The sequence below is a fragment of the Somniosus microcephalus genome, chromosome 13 (assembly GCF_052327205.1).
Source record: "Somniosus microcephalus isolate GS21.2 chromosome 13, FLI_Smic_1.0, whole genome shotgun sequence".
NCBI lineage: Eukaryota > Metazoa > Chordata > Chondrichthyes > Squaliformes > Somniosidae > Somniosus > Somniosus microcephalus.
This window is the reverse complement of record NC_140999.1, coordinates 122,313,314-122,322,804: the sequence shown is the minus strand read 5'-3', so window position 1 is coordinate 122,322,804 and position 9,491 is coordinate 122,313,314.

Here is a 9,491-nt window from a genome sequence, read left to right as displayed (position 1 = left end):
CCATCCTCTGTCATCGAATTACAGTATGCAGACAACGCTTGTGCCTGCGCACATTCGGAGGTTGAACTCCAAACCATTGTCAGCACCTTCACCGAAGCGCACGAGAGCATGGGCCTTACACTAAACATTTGTAAGACAAAGGTCCTCTACCAACCTGCCCCCGCCACACAGTACTGCTCCCCGATTATCAAAATCCATGACGAGGCCTTGGACAACGTGGACTACTTTCCATACCTTGGGAGCCTATTGTCAACAAGGGCAGACGTCAACGATGAAGTCCAACACCGCCTTCAGTGTGCCAGTGCAGCCTTCGGTCACCTGAGGAAGAGAGTGTTTGAAGACCAGGACCTCAAACCCGGCACCAAGCTCATGGTCTGCAGAGCAGTAGTGATACCCGCCCTCCTGTATGCCTCAGAGACATGGACCATGTACAGCAGGCACCTCAGTACACCGGAGAGGTACCAGCAACGCTGCCTCCGCAAGATCCTGCAAATCCATTGGCAGGATAGGTGCACCAATGTCAGTGTTCTCACTCAGGCCAACATCCTCAGCATCGAAGCTTTGACCACGCTCGATCAGCTCCGACGAACGGGCCACATCGTCCGCATGCCCGATACAAGACTCCTAAAACAAGCGCTCTACTCAGAGCTCCGACATGGCAAGAGAGCCCCAGGTGGGCAGAGGAACCACTTCAAGGACACCCTCATCGCCTCCCTGAAAAAGTGCAACATCCCCACCGACACCTGGGAATGCCTAGCCCAAGACTGCACAAAGTGGAGGAGAAGCATCCGGGAAGGCGCCGAACACCTCGAGTCTCATCGCCGGGAGCAAGCGGAAGCCAAGCGCAAGCAGTGCAAGAAGTGCACGTCAACCCAAGCACCCCACCCACCCGCCCCTTCAACCACCGTCTGGGCCACCTGTGACATAGGCCATGCATTGGACTCATCAGTCACCTGAGAACTCGTTTTTAATATGGAAGCAAGTCATCCTCGGTTCCAAGGGACTGCCTAAGAAGAAGAAGTGTTTCATTGATGTACACTAATCAGTTTCTCAATAAATTAAATATTTTTTGATATGAAAAATCTTTTAACGTGTGCCTACTGGTGCCAGTTCGCCTAAGAAAATGAACACAATGTGAAGAGCCTTCCCAAACCAGTACAATTGGCAGAATTTCGCAGTTTTGACCTGGGGGCATGGCCAGTTTTGTGGGTGGGGCCTCATTCAGGTGAATTGAATCTTGAACCAGTGTAAAAGATCGTGGAAAAGACGAGTGTAAGTGGCTGTGGATGTAAGTCACCTATGTTTTAAATTCCCCAGTCTAGAATGGACTGGAATCTGGACGCTAAACTAGCATAAAAAAGCGGAAATATCCCCCCTATAAATATTTTTCCTCCCTTCCTCTCTTACGTGGAGCATTTGAGGTATAGACGTACATTGAAGATAATGGGCTGTAATTTGCGGCCCCTACCGGTGCATATGAAGTGCGCACGCGTCCATAGGGGCCTCGCAATTTTTGTTTTAGGCATGCGAAGCGCATGTGCTAAAACCTGGAACTTGCGATCTGTCAAGAATCTGCTTGATAGATGATCCGCATCCCGGGAAAAGGGCATCCGCCTGCGGAGAGTTGGGCTACTTTTACCCAGCGAATGCCCGTGAAATTCTTATGCCTGGTAAAAGGAGGCGTAAGGCCTGCTTTTACCAGCATGAGACTTTTAAAGAACAGAAAAATAATTTTTTTTCAATAATTTATATATTAAACAACCTGTGAAATAAGGTATGTTTATTTTTGGCCCCTTTAAAATAGGTAAATTTATTTTTCAAAAAATTACATTTTTGTTTTAAATATTTAATTAAATGCCATTTTGATTAATTTTAAATATGTGATTTTTAAAAATTTATTTGAAGTGTATGTGTATTTTTGGGGGTATTCCCATTCATACTTATGGAGGTTCCATACATACGGAATCTCCATAAGTATGAATGGGGATTCCCTTCTTTGATTGGTTGGGCTGGCCCACATGATCCCAGGGGCACTCGCGAACCGCCTGCGCCCCCGGGATACGTGGGCCGCTACGCATGCCTACACGTAGAGGCCCAGGAGCGCAAGTGTCCGAACCTCTGGGACCATCAGGTAAGTTCGTAGATTTTTTGCTGGTCCACCCGTGGGAGGCCTCCGACTGCAAATTCAGGTCCAATATGTGCAGGTGCGTATGCTCAGGTGAAAACTGCCTGTCTGTGCATATGCTCCATGACCCACCACCTGTAGGGGCAAAATGGCAACGCACACAGACACCCATTTCCTCTCTACAAATCAGAGCAATTAATTATTTTTAAAAATAATTGACTTTTCCTTGCCACTGCAGGAATTCAGCTTAAACCCATCAGAATGGATAAGTAATTGGTTGATGTGCAGAAAACTATGGGCACTCATTGGAGGAATTATGTCAGGGGTGGGAGAAAGTAGTGAGTGGGGTACCTTATAATCAATGACTCTGATTCGGAAAGGCGTTGCAAATTAGTCAAGTTTGCAGATGATACTGAGCCAGGAAGGATGGTGAAATCAAAGGAGACAGCTCAGAAATTGTAGAATGAGTTGGACAAAATATATATATGCGGTAGAACAATGGCAGATTAAATCTAATACAGACGGTACAGTACTGCACAGAGGAAGGAAAAATAGGCAATCAATGGTGTTAACGTTACTATGGATGAAGTTGAAAGAGATCCAGGAATCTTAGTAGACTCGACACTCAACATGTCCAACCAATTCAGAGCAGCAAACAACAGAGCCAATAGAGTGTTGAACTACATAGAGAAAACAGTAGAATGCAGGTGAAAAATGATCACACTGTACAATGCCCTGGTCAAACTACACCTCAAGTATTGTGGCCAGTTCTGGTCACTGAGAAACAATTGCTGAAGGCAGTGCAGATCCCGGGTGGTAGAGGTCCGAGTTATGAGCAAAGACTGGTGAAACCTATCTTTTCAGCCTGGAAAGGAGGCACCTGAGAGATGATCCTACAGAGGTATACAAGATAGTTAAAGGTACAGATATTGTGGGAATAGACGTAAAGGGCACATATTCGAACTGGCAAAAGGTAAATTTAAGACTGATATCAGGAAGTAAAGAGTGATCAACACATGGAATAGACAATTAGATAGAGTACTGCGGGTGAAAACTTGGAACCATTCAAGAAACAAGAAGGTTCTACAATGAGGGGATTACAAGATCTTTCTAGATGGATGAATTAAGATGGGCTGAATGGTCTTCCTCATCCGTAAGTATCTTGTGGTCATACATTTTCAGGTTAATTGACTGTTATCAATGTAAATGAGATGAATTGAAAGGAAGAAGCATTAGTTAAGAAAGTAATAAAAACAGAAAATGCTGGAGATACTCAGCAGGTCAGGCAGCATCTGTGAAGAGAGAAACAGAGTTAACGTTTCAGGTCGATGACCTTTCGTCAGAACTGGAAAAAAGCAGGAAATGGAACAGATTTTTAAGCAAGTGTAGGAGCTGGGGAAGGGGGGAGGGGATGAAAGAGCAAAAGGGAAGGTCTGTGATAGGATAGAAGGCAGGAGAGGTTAAGGGACTTTGGGCCAGAAATTGGTGAACGGGGCTTGCCGCGCGTGCAAGCCCCGTATATGCACTTACCCCGCGCTACTGCCGATCAGCTCCAGGGACGCCTGGACTTGGTGTTTGAAAAAGAAGAATCCCGGGCAGCGTATGACGTCACGCCGCCCAGGAGTGCAGCCAGCGCGAAGCCAGGAGCGTGCAGTGTAAGTGAGACACGCCCCTTGAGGTCTCAGTTTCACTGGACACGCCCCCAATGTTTCTGTCAAGCTGCTAAGCATTTTTACATGCAAAGCAGCAGTTTAAATAGGTTTTTGGAAGTTTTTTGAAGATTTTGGTAACTTTTATAAACTTTTTAAAATGTTTACATTATTTTGAGTAATCTGAAGTAGTTTTAAAGAGAATTAAAGCAATTTAAAGACTTTTAAAAGCCCTAAAAGAATTTTTTTAATTCCATTTATTTATTTAGCAATGTCGTCGTCATACGTGTCTTCACACTGTTCCCTTTGGGGAACTGTATGAAGTGGTGGAAGGATTTATGGCCATGATTAACGCTCATTCCGTGACCGTAACCATCTTTGAACCAGCCATTAGGGCGGTTAGTCCTATGGCGGGAGGGTTTTACGGGCTCCCACAAGCTATACAAGGAGGGGGGGCCACCCACACCCACGGACGCAAATATTCCACTGGATGTCAACCCAGAATTTAGAGCCGGAGCTCCGACTCCACTTGCCGGGACTGTCTGGAGCGGGGTTCGAAACCCTACCCTGATCTGGCCCAGCGGCGGGGATCCTACCGCTATGACAAAGGCCCAATCTGATTAGCAACGTGAAATGGCAGCATAGGGCTCCAGTCACGGGGAGGGAAAAGGCGCAGGAAACGTATGGGTGTCACCTTTTGTGCGGAGTGGGCCTTTTGCGTAGCAGTAAGCATCCCCGCCGCTGGGCCAGAAGGAGTAGGGTTTTGAACCCCACTCCAGACAGTCCCGGCAAGTGGAGTCAGAGCTCCAACTTTAAATTCTGGGTGGACATCCAGCGGGATACTTGCGTCCGTGGGTGTTGGTGGCCCCCCCCCCCCTCAGATGGGTTGTGGGAGCCCGTAAAACCCTCCCGCCATAGGACTAACCACCCTAATGGCTGGTTCAAAGATGGTTACGGTCACGGAATGAGCGTTAATCACGGCCATAAATCCTTCCACCACTTCATACAGTTCCCCAAAGGGAACAGTGTGAGGATACGTACGATGATGACCTCTTGCGCAATGCACCTCCTTGGATCCTCAGTCGCAGATGCGAGGGGGCAAGTCGTGCAATTGTTAAATTTTTCATTTTATTGACATGTAAAATGTTGGCCCAGTAATTCCCTTCCAAATGCGCGAGTACGGTCGGGGTACTTACGCATCTGGCCGGATGAAATGCCGGTTTTCAGCATGCACAGTGCATGTGGGGAAAACAGGCATTTCCTGTCCTCTGAATGAAGGGGTTCAGAGGCAGAACGCGTGCGACTGCACAGGCAGCGCGTGCGCAGTATAATTCGCCGCTTTCATTAATGCTTTCAGTGAGGTCCAGTCATTACAACTTACACATGAAAAAAGCATGGGTACAGTTGCTCCAGAGGCTGCGGATGAAGATATTTATTATCGTGGAGCTTCTGAAAGTATGTATGTCTGTATATATTCCTTTGCGTGTTATGTATATATTCCTTTACTTATGTGTATGAATGTATTATTTAATTATGACTTTCAGAGAAAGTAACTTATTGGAAAATCATAATTAAAAACATACATTCATACACATTAGTAAAGGAATATAAAACATACATACATATACGTAAAGGAATATATGTGGACATACATACATAACTCATTCTCACATTCCATTCACACAGCCACAATTGCTCCTTCTACCTACCGTTCTGAAAACACTTAAAAAAAAAAATTTAAACTTTAAAACTTACTTAAAATTTCTTAAAATAACTTCCCTCCCTTTCCCAAACAAAAATATTGCATTTCAGAAGCTCCACGATAAAATATATCTTCCTCCGCAGCCAATGAACAACTTTACACTTGCTTTTTTCAAGTGTAACTTCTAAGGACTTACCCTCACTGAATCCATCATTGAAATCCACAAAGTTCACTGCGCAAGCGCTGCCTGTGCAGTCGCACGCGCTGTGAATAGACCTCGGGTCTGGAAATGCCGGCGTTTCCCGCATGCGCTGTTCCTGCTGAACGCCGGCATTTCCAACGGCCAGATGCGTGAGTACCCCGACCGTACTCATGCTTCTGGCCGCGAATTTCTGGCCCATTAAGAGATATTCAAGGCAAAAGGAGATGGTAATGAGACAGGTTAAGAAAAAAAGGATGGCTCTAGATGAAGTGTAAATTGCGCTGGCAGAATGAAAGACAGCTGCCACGGGATTGGGGTAATATACTGGCATGGGTGGAAGATTGGCTATCTAACAGAAAACAGAGAGTGGGGATTAATGGTTCATTCTCGGGTTGGCAATCAGTAACTAGTGGTGTTCCGCAGGGGTCAGTGCTGGGACCCCAACTCTTTATAATCTATATTAACGATTTGGAGGAGGGGACCAAGTGCAACGTATCCAAGTTTGCCGATGATACAAAGATGGGAGGGAAAGCAGTGAGTGAGGAGGACATAAAAAACCTGCAAAAGGACATAGACATGCTAAGTGAGTGGGCAGAAATTTGGCAGATGGAATATAATGTTGGAAAGTGTGAGGTTATGCACTTTGGCAGAAAAAATCAAAGAGCAGGTTATTATCTAAATGGAAAGAAACTGCAAAGTGCTACAGTACAAAGGGATCTGGGGGTCCTGGTGCATGAAACACAGAAGGTTAGTATGCATGTACAGCAGGTGATCAGGAAGGCCAATGGAATCTTGGCTTTTATTGCAAGGGGGATGGAGTATAAAAGCAGGGATGTCTTGCTTCAGTTACACAGGGTACTGGTGAGGCCACACCTGGAATACTGCGTACAGTTTTGGTTTCCATATTTAAGAAAAGATATACTTGCTCTCGAGGCAGTTCAGAGAAGGTTCACTCGGTTGATTCCGGAGGTGAGGGGGTTGACTTATGAGGAAAGGTTGAGTAGGTTGGGCCTCTACTCATTGGAATGCAGAAGAATGAGAAGCGATCTTATCGAAACATATAAGATTGTGAGGGGGCTTGATCTGGTGGATGCGGGGAGTATGTTTCCACTGATGGGTGAGACTAGAACTAGGGCGCATAATCTTAGAATAAGGGGCTGCCATTTCAAAACTGAGATGAGGAGAAACTTCTTCACTCAGAGGGTAGTAAATCTATGGAATTTGCTACCTCAGAGAGCTGTGGAAGCTGCGACATTAAATAAATTTAAAACGGAGATAGACAGTTTCCTAGCTGATAAGGGAATTAGGGGTTACGGGGAGCGGGCAGGGAAGTGGACGTGAGTCTAGGTTTGGATCAGCCATGATCCTATTGAATGGCGGAGCAGGCCCGAGGGGCCGTATGGCCTACTCCTGCTCCTACTTCTTATGTTCTTATGTTCTTATGCCAGCGCAATTTACACTTCATCTAGAGCCATCCTTTGTTTCTTAACTTGTCCCATTAGCATCTCCTTTTTCCTTGAATATCTCTTAATATCTCTTAACCTCTCCTGCCTTCTATCCTATCACAGACCTTTCCTTTTTTTCTTTCATCCCCTCCCCCTTTACCAGCCCCTGCACTTGCTTAAAGATCTGTTCCATTTCCTGCTTTTTTCCAGTTCTGACGAAAGGTCATCGACCTGAAACGTTAACTCTGTTTCTCTCTTCACAGATGCTGCCTGACCTGCTGAGTATCTCCAGCATTTTCTGTTTTTATTTCAGATTTCCAGCATCTGCAGTATTTTCTTTTTGTATTAGTTAAGAAAGTAACTGCGGTCAGTAATTTGGTCAAATGTCCATCAACTCTGATGGTCTGAGTTTAATTGAATTGCGAGGACTGTCATGTCTCATTCATTTGGAATGAGACTTACTCAACTGGGTATAAATATATCACAGAATCACAGAAACCCCACAGTGCAGATAGAGGCCATTTCGGCCCATCGAGCCTGCACCGACACATAGCCCACCCGATCCCCGTAACCCCTACACCAACACATATCCCACCCTATCCCCGTAACCCCACGTATTTAATCCCCCTAACACTAAGGGTCAATTTATCATAGCCAAGCAACCTAACCCGCACATCTTTGGACTGTGGGAGGAAACCGGAGCACCCGGAGGAAACCCACGCAAACACGGGGAGAATGTGCAAACTCCACACAGACAGTCACCCGAGGCCGGATTCGAACCCGGGTCCCTGGCGCTGTGAGGCAACAGTGCTAACCACTCTTAAAATAAACACTGTTCTATTCATTAAAATAGAATAAAATCTGTCTCACTCCTTTTAATCACAAATCTCAGTCCCAACATTTTCCCAATGTTAACTTTGTGGATTTGATGAATTTGCACTCTCGGTGCAGAGTTTCAGCCCTCTGGAAGTTTATATGGGGAATTAATTAAAATTAATCAATGGAAAATCCTGCAGGGCATGTTGACCTCCACATCCAAATTCCCAATATGTGTTCCAGTCATGGAAAATATGTTGATAGGGTGAGATGAAGTAAGATGGGAGGAGGTTTGTATGGAGCATAAACACCAGCACAGACCTGTTGGGCCGAATGGCCTGTTCCTGTGCTGTAAAATGCCACATTGGGAGTGGATTTGTAAAATCGACTCTTGTAGCTCTGTTGATCCATGACTGTGCAATCAATTCAGTGCTGCCTGTTAATGATTAAGGAGTGATTGAAGTTCAACCATCTCAATCTACTTTCATTTTGCAGACTCCAGCTTTGAAAATCTCAAGTTGACGAAGTGGAAAATATAAATCCCATGTGTAATGGCAGTTAGCGCTTCAACCATTACATAAAGGCTGCATTCTTAGGGAATGATGGGGTGGCCTAAAGTTACATTGGTTCATCTGATTTGAGGTTCATAATATTGTACCTGGAATTAAACAAATGGTCCACTTTCAGTCCATGAATAGAAGTTCATGTACTGAGGCCACTTTTAAACATTCACATTAGTTCTACTTTTAAGCCCAGACAATGATAGGCGTTTGGTGCGAATAATTCACTGGGCTGGATTTTGATTCTGGAGGTGTGTAGGAGGCGGGACTATAACTTTCGGGGTTGCAGTCCCGCCTCCATCGAGTTGTGGCCAACCCACGCGACTTTCACTTGACTGACCTTGTTGAGCCCTCCCAGCGGTCTCAGCAGGCCAATTAAGGGCCACCCGGCAACAGGTGACATCACAGATTGACATTTCATCTGTCAAGAACTTTTGACAGATGAAATATCAGCGTATGACAGCTCTTTGAAGCTGTCAAACACTGACAATCTGTACACTAAGTTAGTACACTAAGCTCCTCTCAGGCTGATTTAGAGATCTCTCCAGGCCCACAGCCCCGAGACCGGAGAAGCAGCGGACCTGCGCGGGAGCAGCCTGAGGCGGGAGAGCTTAAAGGCTTGAGAGGGAGCAGTCAGAGGCACCGAGGCCCACAGCCCCGAGACCGGAGAAGCAGCGGACCTGCGCGGGAGCAGCCCGAGGCGGGAGAGCTTAAAGGCTTGAGAGGGAGCAGTCAGAGGCACCGACGCCCACAGCCCCGAGACCGGAGAAGCAGCGGACCTGCGCAGGAGCAGCCCGAGGCGGGAGAGCTTAAAGGCTTGAGAGGGAGCAGTCAGAGGCACCGAGGCCCACAGCCCCGAGACCGGAGAAGCAGCGGACCTGCGCGGGAGCAGCCCGAGGCGGGAGAGCTTAAAGGCTTGAGAGGGAGCAGTCAGAGGCACCGAGGCCCACAGCCCCGAGACCGGAGAAGCAGCGGACCTGTGCGGGAGCAGC